This window comes from Trichosurus vulpecula, chromosome 6, assembly GCF_011100635.1.
Source record: "Trichosurus vulpecula isolate mTriVul1 chromosome 6, mTriVul1.pri, whole genome shotgun sequence".
Lineage (NCBI taxonomy): Eukaryota > Metazoa > Chordata > Mammalia > Diprotodontia > Phalangeridae > Trichosurus > Trichosurus vulpecula.
In genome coordinates, this window is record NC_050578.1 from 186,613,489 (window position 1) to 186,639,062 (window position 25,574).

Genomic DNA, 25,574 nt, shown 5'->3' on the forward strand with positions numbered 1-25,574 from the left:
CTATCATACCTCCCACAAGTAGTAAGAGTTCAGGTCTCCAAAAGGTCACTAGCTATTCCTCTCCTTAGAATTGTAGGGGCAACTCTGAGGGATTGTGGATTCTAAATCTTATGAGCCCCTAGCCAGTATGTTTCTTAATGAATTTAGCCACTTAATATTTTAAATATTAATTAACCTAAACTTGGGCAGCTGGGTGGCACAGTGGATAGAGTGCTGGGCCTGGATGCAGGAAGACTCAACTTCCTGAGTTGAAATTTGACCTAGGACACTTACTAGCTGTGTGACCCTGGGACAGTCACTAAACTTTACTAACTTCAGTTTCATCATCTGTAAAAATGAGCTGGAGAAGGAAATGGCAAACCACACCAGGATCTTTGGCAAGAAAACCCCGAATGGGATCATGAGAAGTTGGATACAATTAAATGACAACAACCTAAAATAGCTTTTTTGAAGGGATATTTACTGAGAAGGCATATAAGGATGGTGATTATGCCTTTGATTGATTAAATAAAAATGTCTAAGGATTGTTTGCACCAATTTTATACCTCCGATTAATTGGTTCTGTAACTTAGAACCATAAGATAACAATACTAGGGCACAATATATCTTGTTAGTTACATTAATTGGGGTGGGAGTGATTGATGTGTGGAGAAATCCCAGCCTTTTATCTTTGATTGCAGTGAGGTGGACCCCCATCCTTACATTTTACAAAATTATTAAGATCACTTGTGCAAGAGTTATCACTCCCAATTTATAGATGAGGAAACTGAGGTTCTGAGAGGTTAATGGAATTTAAAAAGCATTTATTAAAGACTCACCCTATATAAAGCACTATGCTCAGGTCTGGAAATACCAAGGCAATATTAAAAACAGTAAATAGCTTGTCCTCATGCAGCTAGTAAATGCCTGGGGTAGCATTTGAACCCATATCTCTTTGCTTGAAGTACAGCACTCTATCCACCAATACTGGTCTTAGCTGATTTTGAAAACCTTTGAGCCTAGTGTCGTCCAGGACAAGTCTAGCTAAGAACATAAAGACTCATTATCAGAGGGCTGGTCAACAGGTGCTGATTTTTTTTTCTGGTCTCAGTAATACATTAAACTATCTCTTAAGAAATGGATTCATTTTTAGAGGGAGTCTCCATCCGTGTAAAATTATGGATTTTTGAGTTCTTAAAGTGAGTACAGAGAGAGAGCATGCTCTGGTCTATGGCATATATCTGTAAGGAGCTGTGGGATTGAGAACAAAGGCATGCTAAACAAACAAAGGGATGGCTTTCTAATAGATATCCCTCCTGCCTCAAGTCTTTAATAGAATCCATTAATATCCATCGAGTGCTCCCGGAAAATGAAAATATAAAGCTATTGTGCATGTACATGCGGCAACTTAATGAGCCGGCTTTTCCCAGGGAAGCAGTAATTCACTAAATGGTCCCTGAGTGTCCTGAGCAAGTTAAAGCAGCTTCCAAAATTGCCCGAACTTACTCTTAGGGAGTCATTTACCCACTAGGAGACTGCATCATAAAATTCCTGCATGCATACGGTGTTGTACTCATCTCCATACCACTTAAACAGACAGGATACCTGCCCTCTAGGAGTTTACCTTGTTAATTTTTGTTGTCATTCAGTTGTTCATTCAGTTGTTTCAGACTCTTCAAGACCCCATTTGGGGTTTTCTTGCCAAAGATACTGGAATGGTTTGCCATTTCCTTCTCCAGCTCATTTTGCAAATGAGGAAACTGAGGCAAACAGAGTGAAGTGATATGCCCAGTGTCACACAGCTAGTAAGGGTCTGAGGCCAGATATGACCTCAGGAAGAGTAGTCTTCCAGGCTGAGCGCTCTGTGCACTATGGCCCCACCTAGCTGCCCTAGCTTGTTAATACTTGAACCTATTCTAAGTTACTCTGTCTGGAAGATGGCTTCCAAGAATTATCAGAGAGACAACACAACCAGATTACCTGGAACAGAACTAACTGAAAACCTCAAAATATTGATTTTCTTTTTCTTCTTGGTGCTCCAGTTTTAGGAGAAAGAGGCAAACTTAACAAAACCAGTTCAATACATTTTTATTGAACACCTTCATTTTGCATTGTTCTTGTTAGTTGCTAGCATCTTTCTTCAAACAATTTTGTGTTTACTTATTTGGATCCCTCAGGAGAATGCAAGCTCCTCAAAGGCTTGGAGGCCTTTCCATTTCTTGCGCACAGTAGGAACCTAATGTGTGCTTTTTAAATTTAATTCTTTTCTAAGTGTTCTGCAAATTTTAGTTGGAAAAGCAAAGGCTTTCCACCAGTTGGAATGGCAATGTGAAATGTTGAGCCAAGCTTTATCACATGTTTCTGTGGGTATATATCTAAATATATATGTCAATATATTTACACATATGCCTACTCATTATTTAAAAAGGGTACCAGGTAGGTTAATAGCCAACCAAAACAAAGAGAAACAGAAGTAAGCTCCTATAATTTTGTTCAGGACTGAAGGAGGGAGAGAGATCCAGGCATGAAGGGCAGTCACTGAAAATGTTCAATTGGGATATGGAGTATCTTTTACAAGGAACAGCAAAGAGTCCAGTTTTACTTGTTCATAGAATATGTGAAGGGGAGTAAAGTGTAAGTAGACTGTAAAGGTAGGAGGTGGAGTACCAGGACTTCCCTACACAAATGAAGTCCTAGTCTATGCAGTTTGTCCCAAAAATCTCAGGGCAATTTTAAGCCGTAATCCTCTGAAATTGAACTTAGACTCTTGGGACACCTTATACTATAAGTCATGGAACTCCATGATTTCAGAAGAATCAGAACTGTAAGTGATCCAAAGGGCAATGGAGAAATATACTGTGTTTAAACTAGGCTGTGGCATATACCAGTAATGACTTAGCTAACAAGAAGTGTAACAGTCATCCCAGAGGACATGTATGACTGGAAAAGAAGGTGGGCAAAGCATATGGGTATAGTGAAAGATTAAATATCATCAACTCCATATTTCACTTGGGGCCATAAAATACAAAAAGTTCTGGATGAAATTCTCCAATGTGGGTGGCAGATCCTCTGAAGGATCTATTTGGACACAGACAGGAATTACATGGGGTCAGAAAATAGGGTAATGTGATTTGCAGTGGTATCTCAGTGGAAGGAGTGCCCAGATCAATGAGAGTGTGTAGTTACAGAATTATAATTTGACAGATTATAATGGGCAAGATGGCCTGTGGGAAGTAGGGAAGGGAGGGGCATAAGGAGGATCAAGAGATAGGGAGACCAATTAATCGACTATTCCAGCAATCCAGTTGTGAGGTAAGAAAAATCAAATTAAAGTCAAAGGAAAATTTTTTCCTATCAGGGATTTATTTATAATAATAAAAGCCCAATGACTCTGGGAGGGTATGTCTTAGGGTCAGTATACATTCATGTCACCCTTCTAGACCTTCCATATTACATCCATAGGACTGAATAATGATCATAACAGTAGCCATGAGGTACAGTAATATCCTGAAAAGTCAAAGAAAGATTGAGTTATGTTTCTGATACCGCGGTATATTCGATGAAGCTGGAAAATGAGGCATTTCACAGAGAGCCTCCTCAGGGCTTGAGGGGTCAAAATAAGAAGTGTTTCTATATATAAATTAGAAAATTCAATCCACTGTCCCAGGACATTCCCTAAGCCTGATCCCAGTCAAGGCTTTGGTGTATGAGATTGATGGCAGAATTTCATTTGGAGATTTTACATCCCCTTGAAGCTATTTATAAACTTCTTGCTTTTGCCACACTGACTGCTATGCCAATCTGCACAAAGGCCTTGCTAAACTCTTAAAATGGCCTCAGTTTCCTCATCTGTAGAATGGCAGTAATATCACTTGCAATATCTATCTCACAGATGTGTTGCAGCAAAAGCACTTTATTGACCTTTAAGTGCCGTAAAAAATGTGAATTAGTATTATTACTAGATTGTACAGGATTCAAAGGACGAAATGCTCCTTTCTAGATTACTGGGTTGGGGGACAGCCGCTTTCTCTCTCCCACATGACAAATGTTTCCCAGAAGGTCTCATATGTATTCAACTCGAAGACCATCCTAACTCTATTTCTTATTAGATGCATACAATATGTAAGTAAGTTCATACTTTTTATAATGATACAAACATCCCCAAGGAGATGTTAGATGATAACACTTCAGTGATGTTTTAGAGGGGATTCTTGTTCAGAAATGGTAGAACTAGATGTCTTCTGGGGTCCCTTGCAACACTAAGATTATCTTTCTTTCTATCTATCTATCTAATAAATGTATATTAATGTGATTTTTTCCTTAAAAATGATAGAAGTCTAAGTAGATTGAGCTCCTTACTAAAGCCAGAGATTCCTGAGTTAATAGTAATTCTTCCATCGATGGATGTGTTTTGTGACCTTGGGGTTATCTACCCTGAAACTCTCCCTAACTCCTGCACTTGAAAGTAACTGCACTGATACTCTATTGAATTTTGTCCTTGAGGGTACTTGGTAGATTGTCTCATTAATAATTAGAGAGCTTTGAGAATGCAAGATGATGTGCTGAATAAATGGCTGTAAAAGGCATTTATAATCTAGTGAGATTTGAGAATGTGCTCATTTTTAAGGATAATTTGATCTAAGGAGGGGTATACACAAGAAGTGACATAAAAGATATTACCAGGAGATATATGATTGAAAAAAAAACATGTGGGCCACTCATTTAGAAAGAATGAAGGATATCAGATAGACAGACCTGCTGTTTCACCAGTACCTACATCACATTAAAACACTTAGAGTGAAGCATTGTGGGAGGATCCCACAAAGAGGGGATAGGATAAGAAGGGATAGATGGGTTAAAATCTGGATCATTGGATCTATTAAAGTACTGCTTTAAGATTGAGTTTTGTAATATATAGTTGCTCTTTCTACTTTGAATATAATAAGCATAATTGTTTGACACTATGATGATTTGCACTGACCTCAAGGCTACATTGATAACCTACAGATATGCTATGGTGCAAGACACTAATTTACTTTTTTAAAGGAATAAGGTTAATACAATTATGCTGAGAGTGAGTATTCCTCCTTCTCTTTTTCCTTTTCCTACTACTACCTAGCATTTATATATCATGTTAAAGTTTTTTAAAGCACTTTACAAATATCTCATTTAATACAACTTCAGGAGGTAGGTGCTATTATTTTATAGTTGAAGAAATTGAAGCAGACAAAAATTAAATGACTTGTCCAGGGTCACACATCTAAATAGTTAAGGCCAGATTTGAAATTAGCTCTTCCTGACTTCAGATCCAATGCTTTATCCACTAAGCCATCCAGTTGCCTAAGGAAGAGTGAACTATGTGCTCATCTCCAGCTAGAGGATGAAGCGGATTAGATTAAAATTTTCTTAGTCCTCACCCTTTTCAACCTTTTCAGTGTTTATCACTATTGTACCACTCTCACCCCATGGATACATTCTCCTCTCTGCATCCTAATGACACTATTCCCTCTTGGATTTCTTCCCATTTTTAAAGGCCACTTTTTATCAGTGTTCTTTTCTGGATCATTTTGCATATCATACCTCTAACTGTGAGATTACCCAGAAGTCTCTGTTCTATACCCTCATCAGTTCTCCCTCTGCACACTTTCACTTGGTAATCATCAGCTGCTCTGAGCTTAATTATTATCTCTACATAGATTATTTTCAGATCTATATATCAAACATATCACCTAAGGTGGCTATGTAGTACATGGAATAGAGCTCTGGGCCTGGAGTCAGGAAGAATTGAGTTCAAATCCAGCCTTCAACAGTTATTAGCTGTGTGGCTCTAGGCAAGTTACATAACCCTGTTTGACTCAGTTCCTCATTTGAAAAATGAGCTGGAGAAGGAAATGACAAACCATTCTAGTATCTTTGCCAAGAAAACCCCAAATGGGGTCATGAACAGTTGGACAGACTGAAACAACTGAATAACAACATATACCCAACCATAGTCACTTTCGTGAGGTCCAGGCACATACCATCAGTTGCCTAGTGAACATCTTGAATTGGATGTTCCATGGGCATATCAACCTCAACACGTCCAAAAGAAGAAGTCATTAGCTTTCCCTCAAAGCCTATCGTTCTTCATAGCTTCCCTCTTTCTTTTGCGGGCATTACCAGCTTTTCAGTCACCATAAGCCTCACTGTCACTCTTGACTCCTCCCTCATCACCCCCCTTATATGATCAGTTGCCACCTCCCATCATTTCTGTCTTGATGTCTCTCGTATTTGGGCTTTTCTGTCCATTCCCACAACCATCACCTGAATTCATACTTTTATCACCTCTTGCTTAAACTGCTGCAATTGTCTTCTAATTGGTCTTCCTGCCTCATGCCACTCCCAACCCAGTTCACCATCTACATAGCTGCTAGACTGATTTTCCTAATGCACACATCTGACTATGTTGTTCCCCTACTCAATAAATCTCCAGGTCTCCCCATTACTTCTAGGATCTTCTGTTTGGCATTTAAAGCCCTTTGCTTTCCATTTTTATTGCACAGCACCCCCTCTTTTCCCACTTCATAGTTCAGGCAAGCTGGCCGCTTACTGTTCCTCCTACATGACACCATTCCCCCCACTCTGTTTTCCATGGCTAGAATGTACTCCCTCCTCATCGTCATCTCTTAGAATCAGGTTTCCTTCAAGACTCAGAACAAGGACCACCTTCTACACAAAGCTTTTATTGATGCCCCTAACTGCTAAGCCTCCCCCTTAAAGTGCCTTTTCACTTTGTTTATATAAATTTTGCATGTATATGAACATATACACACATGTGAGTATATGTATGTATACGCACATACATGTAAACATATATTATACATATACACATATATACATATATACATACATACACAGACAGATAGATAGATAAAGAGAGAGAGAGAGATAGTTAGAAAGATAGATAGAAAGGTAGATAGTTGTCTCCCCTTATAGAAGGTATCTTGTGGTCAGATACTATTTCACATCTTTCTTTGTATCTCTGCTGTCTAGCACATTGTCCAGTACTGCTTAAGGAATATTGCTGATTAATTGGCTTCTAAGTTTTTTGTCAAAGTATCAGATAAGGAATATCACCCAGGTAGGCCTGGTTAACCAAGCAGGGATAAAAGAGAATGGATTGGCACTATATGTATGCAGTATGATTATTAAGAAATGGAGTAGGGAGCGGAGCCAAGATGGCAGAGTGAAAGCAGGGACTCACCTAAGCTCTACCACAAATACTTTTGGATACCTCTAAAGGGTGAATCTGAACAAATTCTAGGGTGGCAGAATCCATAAGGGGACAGCATGTGGCAGATTTCCAGTCCAGGACAACCTGGAGGGTGGACAGGAGGGTTCTGTTGGGTAATGTAACCCGAGGACTGCACCAGCATGGACTCAACCTTAGCAAGGCTGGAGTGGACCCCAGCAAACTGAATTGCTGGCAGCGGTGACTATTCCCAGACCTCTTGGCACAGGAGGGGGGTCTAATGTAACTGGGTGAGAGAGAGGTGCATTCATGAGCAGGGCCTGCAGCAGCCACAGTAGCGGCTACTCCTGGGGTTATCAGCCCACACACTGGGTATTTGAAAGTCACCTATATAAACTTCTGGGAGCTGAGATGGCTCAGTAAACAGTGAGTCACTCTCACCCTCCCTTGTTGACCTTGAGAGGCCCAAAGACTGTTGCCCCAGGAAAATTCCTAGAATGGTAGAGCCAGCAGAAAGATGGAAGTCTTTAACTCTAGCTCAGGAGTCTAGGGTATTAACAGGAAAACTCCGTCTTGCTATGGCTGAAGGGGACCAGTACAGGACAGGAGGTATCCCAGTGGGCCAGCAGCAAGCCCCACCTCAGCAGACTTGCAGGAGATCCTGAGCCCCAGCCTGGAGGAGCAGGCAAGTGCCAACACCAGGCACACACTACCTCCAGCTCAGCACCAGGTAAAATACCAGATCACTACAACATCCAACTGCAAGCACCTGAGCCCCCAGCATAGAAAACCAGTAACCAGACCCCTTTACCTCAGCACAAAAAGTTTGGGACAGTGCCCACTCAGCCCCAGATATCAAATTTAAAAGCCAGAAAAAAGGCAAACAACATGAGCAAGAATTAAAAAAAATCAGTGACAACAGAGAAATATCTTTGTGACAGGAAGGATCAAAACACCAATTCAGGAGAGGACAACATGCTCAATATACCCACATCTGAAACCACAAAGGGGAATATGAACTGGTCTCAAGCCCAAAATGCCTTCTTAGAAGAGCTCAAGTGATCAAATAAGAAAGGTAGAAGAAATGGAGAAGAGACATTCACTATCCATGGATATTCTTTGGAAGAACCTGACCCATGCCTCTGAGCCCAGTTCTCCAAACATCTCAGGAGGATCTGTGCCTATCTGTACCTTATGACGTCTGGCTTCTGAAACTCTTGTTGCCTAAAGAGCACACCAGTATTAAACTTGGTTTTTCTTTAGTGTTCTGCTGTGCCCCATCCCCCTCCACCCCAAATAACTTATCTGCCTCCATAAAACCAATTAAATTCAACAAGTATTTATTAATTTAAAATAAGGTAATTAAGCACCTATAATTCATTGCATTTTTCTTGATTTTAGGGATGCCAAAACTAAATGAAATAAACTAGAGATGTGGCTTACCTACAGCACACAGCAGGGAATCCTGGCTTTTCTCTGGTTATTTCTCAAAGGGGTTCTCAGCATCTACCATACACCACTCAAATTTTGTGCCACAGTGTTGAAATCCAATGGTTTCTTTCTATCCTGTGATTCTTTAAAAATAAAACAGCTGTGATAATTCGGGGTAATTACCTTCTTTGGACCTTCCTTTTCATACATACATACATATATACATACATACATGCATACATAATATAATGAAGAGGTTGGACTAGATGAAAGGCATCACAGTACAATGAGAAGCACAGAGGACCTGTTCCTTATTGTGTGTGTGACTCTAGACAAGTCACTAGACCTTTCTGGACCTCATTTCCTCATCTGTAAGATGAGAAACATTTTGATTAGATGACCTCTGAAGTCCCCATCTGTAAATTTAGGAGCCTATGATCCTGTGACCTCTAAGATCCCTACCAGGTCTAATGTCCCATGACTTTATTCTGGGAGTCTATAAACTTAGAAATATGGGGGGGGATAAATTGTGTAAATTAAGCAAATGATAATTAAGATACTAGCAGAAGGTAGTTAAGCCCATTTTATAGTTGAACTTTACCACTTTACTCAAAGTGACATCCCAACTAACCTTAAAATAATTGTGAGTATGAAGCTGAAACAGAGTGTTTTCAGTAATGATTAAACCTAAGGTTTATCTCACGCTGTTTAAAAATGAGGTGGATTAGTTCATTGCTCCCCTGAAAGTCAGGCATCTGATAGCAGTACATCTTCTGAGTTACTGCATTAAGATCTTGTAAATCTCCTTCCAACACCCGACTGCAAATAATTCATCGATGAAGAACGAAAGGACCTGAGTGTAGTAAAGTGGAATAGTAACCATCATCTGAATGGCTGTGGGCAGGAAGAAGTAAATCACAGGGAGACAAACAGCCAAGACAAGATCTGAATGGGTTAAGAGAGGTTAATCAAAGTGTGGTCCCACTCCGAGTCGAAAAGGGAGGCAGAGAATCACTGATAGGCTCCAGAGAAATGCAAAAGATAGAAAAAAAATAATCCTGGGAAGAGCACAGCAGAAAAAAGAAGGCACCATTTTTGTCGGCTTCCATGGGGTAGAATCACTTTAACAAAAGCACAGTAATGAAAACAATACTTTCCTTCACATTAAATCCTTTAATTTCCCCTCTATCTTTCCATTTCTTTCTTGCCTTGTCTTTCATTCAAATGTTTCTCTTTATCTTTTTCCTAGACTCCAGTCCTATTGGAATAACCTTGACCACAAAGGTTGGTTTGGAAACCTATCTTCCAAACAGTTGTGACTTCACCACTTAACCCAGGAGTTTACTTTTTTTTTCCAGGCAGACTATTTGGTCAATTTACTATCACATATTTGAATGTGAGGTATGTATGTTGTTCAGATCAGAGGGAGCTTTGTATTTGGAACTAGTATTCAATTGACAATTGGCCTTTAAGAAAATGCGATATCCCTTTTCCTCTTGGGAGTTCAGTTATTTTCAGGGTTTTATTTTTAAATATATACCAGTTAACATGTTTTGCTGTTAGTTAAGAAGGTTTCATGGATCCCGTGTAACCCAAAACAGCAGATGGTCATACTGCAAAATAACACATACGTAAATTGCATGGGCATTCAAGCCACAAATGCTACAAACAGACCCAAGAAAAGCAATTTTGATCAAAAAGTGGATTAATTTTAGATGCTTTTAGCAACTGAAATGGTAGCAACAGAAATATTATATCAGCATATGATAACTTAAAGGATTTATATTATATCATTCATTTCTGTTTGGTGGCTCTAGCAATGCTCATCTAAACTTAGAGATATACTTCCAAACACCATGCTATGAAATAGGATATAAATGGCAAAATCAACTCTTATTCAAGTTCTGTAATTTTGAAGAACCATACCTAATTAGTGCTAGAGAAAGAAGGCAGCCAAAGAAAATCGCTGTAAGTAATGTATGTGCAATTCACTACTCTTCAATCTGAATAAGATGATGACTGAAGATAGACCCAATATCTCAATTAATGGTGTCATATGTGTATCAGCAGATGAAACAGCTATTCCATAATTAAAAATTCAGTGATATCAAAGGGGGGGTCCCTTAGAGAAGCTACTCAATAGCATATCAGAATTTGATAAAATACAGAAACCAGATTTCTAAGTCAAAAGTTGATCTAAGTCAACTTTCTCCAAGTTCAAATAATCTTATATGTTTTTTAAATCATTGCTACGATCGTTTAATCTGAAATGGAAATTTCTGGTTTCTAGGTAAGACGTAACATGATATAGAACACAGAAGGCTAGACTTGAAGTTAGGAAGACCCAAGTTTAAGTTCTGTCTCTGACACATGTAAGCCATGTAGTTATGGACCTCGCAGCACCCCATGCAACTTCCTAAGACTAGAAATAAAAGTTCAGTCACTATCAGTGAAGGGAGTTTCCACACAGGAAATTCCTTACAATGATGAAAGCAGAGGTCCATACCATGTATGTAATACTTGTTCTGTTTAGGTTCACAGGTCAGAATCAGGAGCAATGGGTAGAAGTCACAAAGAGAACAAATTTAAACTTGATGCCCAAAGGGAAAAACAGAAACAATTTCTTGTAGGGTTGTTTTGTGCATGCCTACATCTCTCTTTCATGTTGTGTAATTACCTATAATCATATACCCACATAGACACATATATGTGTATATATTTATGTATACCTGCATGCATATATACAAATACATGAACCTTTGATTTCATAGATATAGGTGAGGGAAATTCTGGATGAAGTCTGGATGAAAGTCAACATCTTCCTTGTGACTTAGGAAAACTTTGGGCATTGAGAGGTATGCACATTGTATGATCACCCAGATAATATATGTCAGAGGCAGGGTTTGAACCCAGGTGTAGCCATAATGGCTTTTGTTTTCTTTGAATGGCTCAGCTTGCCTCATTGAGCCTCTGGACACTGTGGCTTGCTCTTCCGGGGCAGGAGGCCCGGGGAGCATGCCGGGAGGCAGACGGCTTCCTGTGTGGGGAGTCATGGGGCTGGCTGAGGGGAGGTGTTAGCTCCAGAACCTGGTCTACCCTAGGGGGAGGAGCCAACTCAGGAACCAATCGGCCCTGGTCATTTGGGCGGAGCTTGATGATGTCAGAAACCCTATAAGAGGGGAGAGGACAGCTTGAAGATTCTTCCTCTCTTTCCTTTTCCGGTTGGAGCCAGAGGCAGTTACAACGACCGTTACAGAGGCAGTTACGACCGTTACATCGTCAGTTTCAGTTGCAGCTTCAGTTTCAGAAACAGACACAGCTGAGGCAGGAGCTGCCAGCAGCAGAGCTGATCTACGGGAGGAAGCTGAACAAAGACTTCAGTCCAGTGGGTAATCTTATTACCATCAAGGGGGAAACATGATTTTGCTTTACGCAATCATGTTTCTCTGTAGCCTCCTGGTTACTCTTTCAAGGCGTACCTATTGGGCCTGGAAGATTATGACCAACATATCAAAATGGGGCTTCTGGTTCATGGGTTGGTTACTGTGGAGCCTAAATAAATGTTTTGATTCTTCTGCCTTCTACTTTGAGAGTTTCTTCTATCCGGCGATTCCGAACCTTTCAGACATGTTTATGATCCTCTTTGAGATTATAAACTCGGCCCTCCTGATACATTTGGCGTCACGAACAGGATCGCTAGGTATAAGATCTCTATTTAGAAGCAGAACAATTCCAGAGGAAGAGATAAATATCCCAGGATGGGAGGATCCATTTTATTCCTCCCTAGCAAAAGAATTGGCTAAAAAAGCTGGACCCTGTGAAAACTGGGAACCAAGGCTACGGAGAGGAGATCCTAGGGATTTAGAAAAGTGTTTACGAGAAGTTGGGATTCAGTCAGGGGCATCACTATCTAGGCAAAGCTGGATAGTGTTATCAGCCTACCGGCTAGTATACGAAAGATTGAGATTAAGTGAAAGACATGGGGGCACTCCTACCCCACAGGAAGAAGGGAAATCTCAGATAGCAGGAGACCAAACTGACTCAAATGAGAACTTTTCTATTAATGTGGCTAAGAGCAACAGGAGACCAAAAAAGCCCAGAGTGCATTTCAACCCAGCCCAGAAAGAGCCTGACTGCCTGCTTCGTCCTAGCCATGGTGGCAGAGGAAGTGAGTGGGGAGAGAATGAGACAATGTTAGGGGCTGAGGCACAAAACACTACTGGGGTTCAGGATGTGCCTCACACAGAGAATAGGAGATGGTTAAATGATCAGACAAGGGCTCGACCCATACAAAGGAGGAAGACAGAAACCCGAGGTGAAGATTCAGTTACAAGGGAAATTCAGGAAGATTTCTCACCGCAAGAGGTCACAGATATTTTGAGTAGATTCAGCCAAAGAATAGGAGAACCATTGATATCTTGGATGGTAAGACTCAGTGATCAAGGGGCCGGTGGAATATCAGTAGATGGGACAGACTGCATGAGATTCATAGGTATCAGCCATGATCCTCTAGTTCAACAAGCTTTTAGGGAACATCATCAGCAAGGAGATGGTGATAGCAGGACTACTCTGTTGGCATTAGCCGCTGTGGGATGCAATAAGAGATATGATACTGATTCTATGTGGCCCACTGAGCACAGACCCTGGTATTCACTTAGAGATTGTATCATGAGACTAAAGGAGGAGGTAATGAAGACTGCCATTATGATAGGAACTGCAGACAAATATTACAATGATCCAATGGGACTGTCTCATAGGAATTTAATAATTAGGACAGCTCCCCCTGCTTATAAACAACTAATTTTGAATTTATTGCTTGGAGAAGTAGGGAGCCGTCTTACAACAGTGATAAATAAGATTTTACAGTTATATGACTTAGGTGACTGGGGAAGGGATAGATCTCCTCGAGAGAGAAGAGTGTATAACCAGCAAACTTGGCGCCAAAGGAGAGTAACAAGGAAAGAAATGTTTACTACTTTATTGAGAGCAGGAGTAGGTTTTGAAATGATAGATGGAATTCCAACCAATGAATTATACAGAATGTATAGAGGACTTGATAACACGAGAGATAGGGAAATCAGAACTGCTCCTGCAAGCCTACAAGCCACTCAGACTGAAGGTGACCTTGTGTGATTAACGGATGAAAACTTGTACATTTGGGGAAAGGCTGGGAGGACAATCTTAGTCTATATCTAGGGTGGGATCCTCTTGGCTTCCTCATTATGTTCCTTTTGAAAAGAAACATTTCCCACCTGAGTTTGGCTCTGATGTTGGATCTTTGCATAACTGAAATCTCAACCAAACTTGAGATGATTTTATTTGAAGAATTGTGGTCCATACTTGTCTATTCTTTTTGTCCTTTGTTTTGGCTAACCTTGTTGCTAGTTTTGTTTCCTTCAGGCTTAAGCACCCTGCACTTTCCGGTGACTGCCTAAGCATGTAGCATTCTTGGAATTCCTGCCAGCTCGTTAAAGAAATGACCTCTGGAATGGGACTTTTTGGGGGCAGGGCCATCTCTACATCCAATTTCAGCATGAAGAAGCTATGGAAAATGAGACCTTCACCCCTCACCCCAAGATTTTGAGCCCCAATCGTTCAAGGGGGGGGGGGAAATGATGATAGTGTTCTGTTTACTTATTTTGTGTTATCCTTGCTGTGTTGTTTTATTGTTATGATATTATTGATCCTATGTAATGGATACAAGGATTTAGGGGTGGACATTTGAATTATTAATAATTATTTTGGGGATGATTGATTGAAAAGATTATTTTGCTGGGATCTAGGGGTGGATCGCATTTGAATCGTTAAACCAATGTTTAGGAATGTCACCAAATGATATGTTTTGCTTTATAATGAATGATATGTTTTAGTTTCCTTTGTAATTGAATCACAATGTATGTTCTAGGATACATGGCTGATTAGATTATGTATCCTATAACAAGGGGTGGAATGTAGCCATAATGGCTTTTGTTTTCTTTGAATGGCTCAGCTTGCCTCATTGAGCCTCTGGACACTGTGGCTTGCTCTTCCGGGGCAGGAGGCCCGGGGAGCATGCCGGGAGGCAGACGGCTTCCTGTGTGGGGAGTCATGGGGCTGGCTGAGGGGAGGTGTTAGCTCCAGAACCTGGTCTACCCTAGGGGGAGGAGCCAACTCAGGAACCAATCGGCCCTGGTCATTTGGGCGGAGCTTGATGATGTCAGAAACCCTATAAGAGGGGAGAGGACAGCTTGAAGATTCTTCCTCTCTTTCCTTTTCCGGTTGGAGCCAGAGGCAGTTACAACGACCGTTACAGAGGCAGTTACGACCGTTACATCGTCAGTTTCAGTTGCAGCTTCAGTTTCAGAAACAGACACAGCTGAGGCAGGAGCTGCCAGCAGCAGAGCTGATCTACGGGAGGAAGCTGAACAAAGACTTCAGTCCAGTGGGTAATCTTATTACCATCAAGGGGGAAACATGATTTTGCTTTACGCAATCATGTTTCTCTGTAGCCTCCTGGTTACTCTTTCAAGGCGTACCTATTGGGCCTGGAAGATTATGACCAACATATCAAAATGGGGCTTCTGGTTCATGGGTTGGTTACTGTGGAGCCTAAATAAATGTTTTGATTCTTCTGCCTTCTACTTTGAGAGTTTCTTCTATCCGGCGATTCCGAACCTTTCAGACATGTTTATGATCTTCTTTGAGATTATAAACTCGGCCCTCCTGATACACCAGGTAAATGTGTCTGTATGTGCATTATTGAAAAGTTTGAGAATAGAATTGTATCCTGAGGTTTTCTAAGTCTTTAAGCTTTCTTATCTGTGTATTGAGAGCAATCTTAATCTGAACAATTCCTTGGCATAGGGAAACTCAATCCAGGTAATTTAATAGTTCATACCTTTTGGAGCGAGTGCTTGGGTCCTGTCTCTTCTTAAAGAGAGAGCCCAGACTCAGCGAATCATTAGAGTTGACAAAAGTAAATAGAAAGCATTCCAATACCTAGCATGCTGGACTCAAGAATTAAAGTTGCTCCAGCTGCAGATTCTAAATCTTGGCAGAATCTACCAATATATCTTAGACAGAAATATGATACCATAAAAGTACAGGAATATAACTGCTAAAACCCTGTTCTGCCTCAGTCAAAATGCTGGCTTCTTTCCTTTTAACAGTGGTTTTCTCTTCAGTATTCATGGAATTGAAAGTGATTAAACCTCACCACCAAAGTAAGGGTACAGATTCAATAATGGTCTTTATTTCTCCTTCTTTCATAAGCCTCTCAAAATTTTTATGTTCCTGTAACATATGACACCACGAGGTGCATCCTTCAAAATGGTGACAACAGAATGGTCAGAGCAGTTGCTTTAGAGGAAGACCTAACTTCCTGCCTGAGTAAGATGTGTCACATTGGATCCTGTAGCCATGTGTTGGTGCAAGTAGACCATTGGTGCTGCAGACTTACTATCCCTAACTCTTCCTTCAAAAATATGACTTTAAATGAAATGCCATTATGGGTTAGTTTCATGATATGTGTTATGACTGGACAATTGGCTATGTGTAATTTCAAAGCCCTAGTGTTGTGTTTGGATATGAGGTGTTAATGAGCAGATTTGGGTAATTTAATGTTGGCTATACCTGAAGTAATTAGCATGGTATAATGGATGTGGCATGAAACTTAAGGTGGAAAAATGCAACCTTGAATCTCAAACTATACCTAGTAGCTGTAAAATCAGAGGCAAGTTACTTAACCCCTCAGAGTTTCAGTTGTCTTATCTGTAAAATGGGTACAATAATTGCTGAGATGGCAGAATGAAAATTTTGGCTTGAGTCAGTCTTCCCTTTGTAGGCTTTTGGTTAACTCCTCCTTAGTTCATTTTCCAGTTATATTTAGGGGAAATTGCTGATTCTGTTTTTGGGTACAATGTCTCCTGGCCTTTTAGATCCTGTTCAATCCTTAACACTTTTGAATCAGCAGCAATATTCACAAAAAAACTACTTTCAGGTATCAGAAATGGGATACCATGTGAAGAAGCAGTCTAACTTGTAGATAGAATACTGGCCTTAAAAGCAGGGAAACTTGGTTCATATCTCATTCCCTTAACTTATAGGCAAATCACTTCAGCTTTCTGACTCTCAGTTTCCCCATGTGTAAAAAGGGAATAACTATACTTGTGCTACATATCTTAAGAGGCTTACTTTGTAAACCTGCAAATGCCAAAGAAATGTCTTGTTTTTTATTTGACTGACAGAGAAACCCATTCACAGTAGTTGACTTGGCTATAGGATGCCAAGGTTTGCAAAACGCTTTATGCTGAAGAGGAAAGGGTTAACCAGAAGCCTCAGAAGGGAAGATTTGTCCAATTCAAATTTTCATTCTGCAATCTCAGCTGTTTTGCGTGAAAAGGAAACTTAATTATGACATTTCAATATTGAAAATAAAATTAGTTTGAATTTTATTCCACACTCTTGAAAGGAAATTATGTTCCATTTTTAACTAAGCAAGACAACTGTCGATTCATCTGTAGAGTGATAGCTAGTGTTATTTTTATGAAAATCTAAGTATGGAGAAGGCCTCTTCAGGGCCTTCTGTTCTTGTGGGTGCAACTTGGCATTCAAAGCTCATGTTTGCTCAAGCTTATGTGGACACCTGACTGTGCCACAGCTCGAACTATGCCAACCACCACCCATGTGCTCAGACTTTTAAATGACAATAAATATAGTAAATTATAGCAGAACATCCTGACATTTTTAGTCATATTCACATATTTGTGCCTACAACTTGTGGATGGACTAAAAAAAATGTTTATAGAATCTTCCTTGCCAGTTGAGCCAAAATATTTAGTGTTCTAAATATATTTAAGCCACATTCATTACATTTCCTGAAATTTATATAAATATATATGCATTACATATTAATTTACTCTCAAATGTATTATTAGCACAGCATAAAAATCACATAATGAATTAAATTTTAAAGACTATATAACCAGCATAGTTTCACTGCTCTTTAAATGCCTCTGGCAAGGATTTAATTTAGATTTAATAAAAGAGTTATTATATTATTTATTTGATTATAAATATGCTAATGTAATGCTATGCTATAAATACTTCTACTAATTAAATACTAGCTGACTTATCGTAGGTTTATCTAGGTGCAACTAGTATTTTATTAAGATGTATGAGTTGAAATTTAACAACTATGATCTTACTAAACTACCTATATTTAACAGGTAATAATCACATTATAGTAAAGTTATATTGAAATGCATTTTCTTATTGAACATTAGTTAAAAACTAATTCTTGGTAACTTATTTATGGAACTTCAACTGTTTAAGATATATTTATCTTAATAAAAATGGTTGTTATGCCCCAATAGATATTCATAACAATCCGTTGGTATTTAATTAACATATAATAACTCTCTCATTAAATCTAAATTAAACCCTTATTGGAAATACTCAATTTAAATAGTGCAACTGAAAAAAAATTACTCCAGAAAATCATATTGATTTTATCGGCAAGGCTGGTGGCCTGCAATGGCCTGTCTTATGGGAATTTAAAGCTGTTCAGAATAGTCATTGACATCCATATATTCAGATAATAAAGCATCAATTTTAAAAAAGTAATCAGGATGATTATTTAGTTCAAAATTCCAATACATTTTACTTAGCAATCATGAATGTCTGGAAAGCATGGGCACAAAGGGGCCATTCACACTAAAAGAAGGCATGGCTGATTCAAAGGCAGTGAACATTGGTTCACAGCATTGGAAAGGACTCTTCTTTTTTGCTAGCATTGGTCTTCCCAATCCCATCCTGCCCCCACCCTATACAGAGTGCTAAGCACCTCCATCAGAACAAAACAACATTGCAATCATTTTTCTGTGCTTGGGCTTCATGGTGGTACCTTATCATCTTGGCTCAGTTCTCTGGCTGAACTTCTACCAGTGTGAATTTTATCATTCATTTCTCTGTTACTCTTCTTGTCCTTTGATTCTCCCAGGCAAGAAATCAGTTGATAAAACATAAAGCATTTTTGAATCTGTTAGTCTGTAGATTGGGAATGACCTGTGGGTCACAAAATGACAAATTTTAATCACTATTTTCAGCATTCTTTGTGTATGAAAAACACAAATTATGTAGATGGGGGAACAGAGCCAAAGACTAGATAGTATGCTAAAAATATATATTGCAATTCTCTTCCTTTATTTGGAACCTTTTAGTCAATGATTTTGAAGCACTTTACAAACATTAAATGATTAGGCTTCTTAATAGCCCCGTGACACAGAGGAGTTAAAAGGAAACACTTCACTGCTAAAATGCAGACCTGTATTTATTTACTAGATTTTTAAAATTCACTTAGGAAGACTGCAGGCATTAAAAATCAATTTGAAATACAATTAAACTATTAGAGTATCCAAAAGAGATGAACAGCAACATTAAGTTGTGTCTATACATAGGCAAAATGAACAAGGGAGTTCAGGCAATCATCCAGACACTTAGGACAAAATACCCTAAACTTTCATATGAGGGCACAGAGGATTCAGGCTTGAATTGTTCATATTGCCATTCTCCACTCAATATCACTACTAAATAGTTTAACTACCTACCAGCACATCCATGGGGGCAGATATCCTTTCCACAAATCTCTAGTTTGGGGGGAGAGTTTTGAGACATTGAGAGGTTGTAACTGGCTCATGCTTACACCACTACCCTGACCAAGAAGAAAGATTTGTATCTAGATATTCCTGACTATCTGGCCTTATTTCTACAACAATGCCTTTCTGATCTAGACATAATTTCAAAACAAAAACAATAACCCACAAGACTAGGAATCAAGAATACCAGAATTCAGATCCTGTCAAATACAGTGATAAACTCTCTGTATGCTCTGTGAACTGGGATAAGTCACATAACTTAATTCAGCTTCAGGTCCCTCATCTATAAAATGAGGAAGTTTGACTTAAGGGTTTCTGAGGTACCTTCCATCTCTAATTCTGTGATCCTATGGATTAATGTCAATATGATCTGGCTTCTTAGTTTAAAATATTGAGCTATTGTTATAAAACCTAAATGACCAGAATTATATTGGTCTAAGTTATTTTCAAGATTTGCCCTCTCTGTGGATGGGGTGGTGGCAGCAATGCTTAAACCTCACTCTCATTGGAATTGATTCACGGAGAGAAGAAATAGGTATATAGATGGATAGATAGATAGACAGACAGACAGACAGGCGGGCAGGCAGGCAGACAGACAGACAGACAGGCATACACTCAGTTGGGCATAGAAATCTATTGTACATAATAGGGAAATAGGAGGTGAAAGGAGTGTAAGAGAAGGGAGGAGAATGGGAAAAGGAAGGGCAGATTAAGGGAGACTGGTCAGAAGCAAAGACTAAAGGTTTTTGAGAAGGGACAAGATATAAAGAGAGAGAGAAAGATTAACAAAAGAAAATGGGGTGGAGGGAAGTACACAGTGATAATGACTATGATTGTGAATAGAAAGAGCTCACCCACCAAAACAGAGGTGGATAGAGAATGGATGAGAAACTAGAATCCAACAATATGTTGTTTATAAGAGACATACTTCAAAGATACATATACAGAGTTAAAATAAGGGGCTAGAACAGAATCTATTATGCTTCAGCTCAAGTAAAAAAGGAAGGGGTAGCAAGCAAAAATAAACCTAATTGAAAGTGAGAATTAGGAAAAGTATATTTTGCTAAAAGATATCATAGATAATGAAGTAATATTACAAAATTACAGCAAGTTTTCCTGATAGAGACATCATCTCTCAATTATTTAGGGAACTGAGTAGAATTTAAAAAAATAACAGCCATTCTCCAATTGATAAATGGTCAAGGGATATAGATAGGCAATTTTCATTAGAAGTTAAAACTATCTACAATCATATAAAAATGCTCTAAATCACTACTGATCAGAGAAATGGAAATTAAAATAGCTCTAATGTACCACCTCACACCTATCAGAAATAGCAAATGCTGTAGGAATGATGAAAAGTAGTTACACTAATGAACTGTTGGTAGGGTTATGATCCAATGATTCTGGGGAACAATTTGCAGCTCTGCCCAAAGGGCTATAAAATGGTGCATACCTTTTGACCCAGAAATACTACTACTAGGTCTGTACCCCAAAGAGATCAGAGAAAAAGAAAGGACCTAGATGCACAAAAATGTTCACAGTGGGTTTTTGTTGTGTGTGTGTGGTATCAAAGAATTAGAAATTGAGGAGATGTTCATCACTTGGGGAATGGCTGAAGATGTGGCATATGATTGTGATGGTGTAGTATTATTCTATAAGCAACGACTAGGGTGGTGGTTTCAGAAAAAAGTGGGAAAACCTATTTGAACTGATGCAAAGAGAAGTGGGCAGAACCAGGAGTTCATTGTACATAGTAACAGCAATATTATAATGATAGTTAACTGTGAAAGTTTTAGCTGCTCTAATCAGTACAATAATTCCAGATAATTCCAAAGGACTCATGATGAAAAAATGCTATGCACCTCCAAAGAGAGAACTGATGAACTCCAAATGAAAACTGAAGTGAAATTTTTCTCTGTATTTTTCTTGCTTTTTGTGATATAACTAACAGGGAAATGTTTTGCACTATCTCCGCATATATAATTGATATCATATTACTTGTCTTCTCAGTATGCAGGAAAGGGGTGAAAGGAGGGGAGGGATTTTGGAACTCAAAATTTTTTTAAGTTAAAAATAAATAATAAATCTATTAAAAAAAAAGATTTGCCCTTACTGCTATCTCTCAGATTCCACAAATTTAAGGGACATCACAGAGGTATGTCCTCCAATGCCAGGTGTTATTAGAAGGTATATCATTGAAGGATTTATCACCTTAGGGCAACACTTGCCTAGTTCTAGCTTTGAAACACCCAGCTGTGTAAGGAACAGGCCTGGAAAAAGGGAGGAGAAATTGTGAGTAAAAGATTGTCAGATATTCTTGTCAGGGATCTCTGTGTGTTGGCTGACTGTGTCTAGTGATTGTTTAAGGAGTAGACCAAAAATATGCTAATTTCTAATTGCTCACATCTGAGCAGATTAGTGGATTCTAGCTTCTGGCACAGAGCAAGAGAGGGAGTTTATAGACCACCTTCAAAGCAGCCTTTCTAAGATGCTCATTGCACTCCAGACATCCCCAAACAGGGCCTAACAACATGATAAGATGGTATGACGTGCAAGCAGTTTTTAAAGTCAGGTATTTACAAGGGCAATCTCAAATAACAGTAGACTGATAAGAGATTCTGCATATTAAATTTATATTAAACTTCTGAATATTAAAGTTATACTTTTGTAAGGAAGTTGACAAAGTCTTTTATGATCCTTGTAGGAAAAAAATGGAGTAGTATGGGCTAGATAATAACACAGTTATATGGATTTGGAATAAGTTGAATAACCAGAACCAAAAAAGGTAATGATTAATGGATCAATTTTAACCTGAAAGAAGGTCTCTAGTGCAACTCCTCAGTGATTTGTGTAGTTCAATGTTTTTATCAATGATTTAGGTAAAAGCACAGCTAATACACTTACTAGATTTTACATGACACAGGCCTGAGAGGAATAACTAACAGATTGGCTAAAAGCATGAGAATCTGAAAAGATCTTGGCAGGCTAAATTAATGGATTGAATCAAATAATGAGATGGATTTTTATAGGAATAAATGTATAATCCTTCACTTAGGCCCAAGAAGTCAACTGCAAAAGCACAGACTAAGAGAAGTTTTTCAGGGTAACATGTATGAAAAAAAGATCTAGGTATTTAATAGGTTGTAAGATCAATACGAGGATACAGGGAGCCAAAAAAGAGATAGTAATTTTAAGAAGCCTTACTAAGATGTTCAAATGAATGACTCTACAATCTTTTAATTTCAGACATACCTTCCGAGAGTGAAATATCTTGTAAATTATAATATCTTTAAATAGCCTCAATACCCCACAATTTTATTGCTTCCAACATAGTTATGCTCCCTACATACTTAGTTTGATCTACCTGATTTCCATGCTGTCTCTTTAGTGCAGTTTCTTTTTCATATCTGAGAATGTGATGTTAAAGTCCAATGTGGAAGTTCTATCTTTGATGGTAAAAATAACAATATTTTAAAAATATCTTTTCAGATCTTTTCCATCCTTCTTCCTTTGGTTGTTCTCCTTCAATGTTCACCTTAAAAAACTTTTAGGGTGTCTTTGATTAGGTGAGGTCTCTTACCAAGCTTTCTTTAAATGGGTATTACCTTTTACTCTTCTTTATTTTATCATATGATACTACCATAATCTCTCATTTTCCTTCTCCATAGAATTTTTAAAATATGTTTAATCTTTTTTTTTCAACCAGTGTTGCCTTTGGCTAACAACTTTGCAAGAAAATTAACAGACTGCTTACTAAGGCAGCTTTTAGACTCTTTTGATCTCCTTGTATAACAATTGATTTACATAAGTTGAAATTCTTTATGAAATTGCTATAATCTATATCTAGGTCTTTTATTCTAACCATTAACCATTTTTCATTATTAACATTATTTTTGAAATACAATTGAATTGTTTCAATTACGTAGTATGTCTCTTAAAATTTTTATTTTCTTCTAGCTTTCTGCCAGTTTTGATCTTTGCTCTAATAAGTTGGTAGTCTTAAGGCACACAGAGAGCTAATTCAGAACTGACAAGCAAAACATCAGGAACAAGTAATTTCAGGTCCATTAAAATTTAATCAATTTCATTTTTGTGATGTTATTCATTGCTTTCGGTGTTCAGTGCCTGCCAATTCATTTTTCAAAGAAAGCATTCATGATGTATAAGTATGAGACATCTGTGAAGTGTACCACTCTTTGACCTCTCTCATTCCTTATTACTAATCCATGTTGTCCAATATATTTCTTGCAATCCTTGCCTATTCCCACCTTTTAATTGAAGTCACTGAGTATCAAAGTAAATGTTGATTTAATTTAGGGGATCATAGAGAGCTCTTTGTAGACTTGTTCTACCTAGTTATCCTCTCCAACAGATGGTAGTGCATAAGCTGCAATTATATTCACAGTGGTCCTTTTTTTTAACAAATACTGATTGTTAGTACTGTAATACAATATGACCAAATATCCCATGAAATTAAGTTTTTTATCTCCTTTATGTATAAGATAAACCCAACTCCACCATTTCCTTCATTTCCAAGGAAACTTGTGAGCTATCCTTCTATTACCTTGAATTTCTTTCTTTCTTCTGGTTTTGTTCATAATAGAAATATCAAGAATGATATGCTTCAGTTCTTCTAGTAAAGTATCCTTTCTTTGGATAAGCAATGTGCATTTATAGTACCAATAGCTAAGTAAAAGTTTATATATAGTCTAAAATTGTATTTCTTAACACTCTCTGCCACCTTTTCTGCTGCTCTGCTACCATTGTTGCAAAAGTAGAGGGGGAATACATAGGATGCGGGACCATTTTATATTTTCATTTGTTTCGTGAGCTCATCACCAAATGGCAATTTACTGCAGATGAGCACATGCATACTTAGTGAGGCTGGTCCTCTAAAAGTAGGTTCAATCTGTTGCCAAGACCATGCCATGATCCTTTCCAGCATGATAGGGCTTGCCAAAACTTATATTCTCTTGCCACAGCTTTCCAGAACATGGGTTTATCTCCATTTCCCAATGAGTGTTCAGTATAATATTTTATATTACATTATACACACAGTATAATATTTTACATTATATTACATATACAATTTACATTAAATTAAATTATTGTTATTGTTTTTTGTAGAAAAATATTTTTCTCTTGATGGATATAATTCAGATAGAAATGACACTGGGAAAGGTGGTATTGTACTCTTATTCTTTCATATGCAATGGTGTGGGTGGATAAGCTAACTTTTAATAATTGTTGTATAAAAGTATTAAGATATTAGCTCATGAAACCAAATAATGATCAAGATATCCAAGTAGAAACTATAACAAATGATTTTTTCTACCCTAAAACTACAAAAAAAAAGATTGGTAAAAAAATGATCACATTTGGAAAGAGCACCACTAACAAATCCAGCACCAGTGTGGGGGTAATCTTCCAGTGTGTTTAGAGGAAACAAGATTGGAGGGCTCCACTGACAAAGCCCCAAGGTGATCAGAAATGTCAAAGGGGTGCTTGAAGATACCACCTATTGATGTTCAAAGACCTGGTGGATCTTAGTTTAGGAGGTGAAGTTCAGTGTGAGAAAAGAGGTGAGCAAGGTAGAAAAAAAGAAAGTTAGACCACCCTACCTGAAAGTGTAGTAGAGAGTAGAGCTTAGCGCTAACACATAATTCAGGAATTAAACCTGGACGGGTAAGTAAATGCAAGGAAATTATGGCCAGCATCAAAAATTGTCATAGCTCTAAAGATCTACCTAAAGAAGCATAACAATTATAAGCAGAGACTCAAAGGGGAAAATGCATTTTTCAAAAGGACTACATAGATACCTAGAAGAAGCAAAGTAAGCTATTAAAATATTTATAAAGTTCTGGATGAAAGAATTGGAAGGAAAACAAATTACTTAGTAGAGAAAATGATAAACCATACCTAAGAAATAGAATCCCTAAAACCTATAAAAGACTGAAGAAAAAAATCAATGAGGGAACAAGATATATTAGAACAAAAAATAAAAGATTAAAAAAAGAAAATAAGCTATGGGATATTTAAAAAAATCAATGAGGATAGATAACTTAAGAATTATTAGATTCTCTGGTAACCAGGATTTTTTTGAAGCCTGGAGAGGAAATTTAACTCTTTATATAAAAATTTATGGTAACTCTTCTCATGGCAGCCAAAACTCTAAAACTAAAGAAGTATCCTCCTATTGGTAATTGGCTAAACAAGTTGTGGCATATGATTATGAATGTAATTGAATATTATTGCATCTTAAAAATGATAAGACAGTTTCACATGAAACTGAGAGA